This window comes from Tupaia chinensis, unplaced genomic scaffold (assembly GCF_000334495.1).
Source record: "Tupaia chinensis unplaced genomic scaffold, TupChi_1.0 Scaffold138665_1, whole genome shotgun sequence".
Classification (NCBI taxonomy): domain Eukaryota; kingdom Metazoa; phylum Chordata; class Mammalia; order Scandentia; family Tupaiidae; genus Tupaia; species Tupaia belangeri.
This window is the reverse complement of record NW_006198557.1, coordinates 1,617,317-1,618,299: the sequence shown is the minus strand read 5'-3', so window position 1 is coordinate 1,618,299 and position 983 is coordinate 1,617,317. Positions and strand designations below refer to the sequence as shown.

The 983-nt window shown below is 39.9% G+C and overlaps 1 protein-coding gene across 7 annotated transcripts in view; it reads left to right on the top strand.

Annotated features, from left to right (window-relative positions):
• LOC102501614 (zinc finger protein 121) overlaps positions 1-983 on the top strand; it is a 14,652-nt gene that overhangs the window by 6,011 nt on the left and 7,658 nt on the right. The window lies entirely within an intron of this gene.

Here is a 983-nt window from a genome sequence, read left to right as displayed (position 1 = left end):
GAAAAGAGTGAGAGAGAGAGAGGGAAGATGAGAAAGCAAGCCACCAGGTCTGGGACTCAAACCGTGGTTAGTCATGTGGGAGTCCAGCATTCTTTACCACCATGCCACCTGCCAGCCCCCTTCTAGCTATTTTTTTTAAAGAATTATTTATTTAGGGCTAACAGATTGTGTGGTGATTAAGGGACTGAATTCCCACATGGCTGATCATGGTTGGAGTTCCAGACTTGCCATCTTGCTCTCTCGCTTTCCCTTTCTCTCTATCTCTGGTCAGATTAAAACATAACAAAATAAAATATATCATTCTTTTTAAAATTTTATTTTATTTACTTTTAAAATTTGCTATAGGGCATGTACACTTACCAGAAAGAGAAAGAAAGCTAGCCACCGGGTCTGGGACACCAACCACAATCAGCCATGTGGGAGTCTAGCACCTTAACCACTATTGCAACCTGCTGCCACCTCTCTGACAAATAAAATTTTATTTCTTGAAAAAAAGGAAGAAGAAATATGACTCAGGCAGTGGCAGGTAGTTAAAATAATTATTTAAAAAATAAATAAATAAATATTGGGAACAGCAGTTGGCTATGTTGCTAGACTCCCACGTAGTCGACTGCAGTTCGAGTCCTGCACCCAGGAACACACCAGGTGCATGTGCATGCATGCCCAAGATCCTGGGAAGAGAATGGAGGAGAAGGGATTGCGGCATGGCCATCACAGGGATGATTTCTCACTTTCTGTCTCTGTCTTTCTGGCAAGTTCACATGCCCTATAACAAAAACCTCTCCAAAAATAAAAGAAGATCACTTTCCTAAAGACATACATTCTCAGGTTTATTTAACTTCATTTATTATTATTATTTTCCAGTTTGATCAGAGAGAGAGAGTGAGAGAGAAAGTGAGAAAGCAAGCCACCAGGTCTAGGACTTGAACCATGGCTGGCCACATGATTGTTTTTTTTTTGTTTTTTGTTTTTTGTTTTTTTTT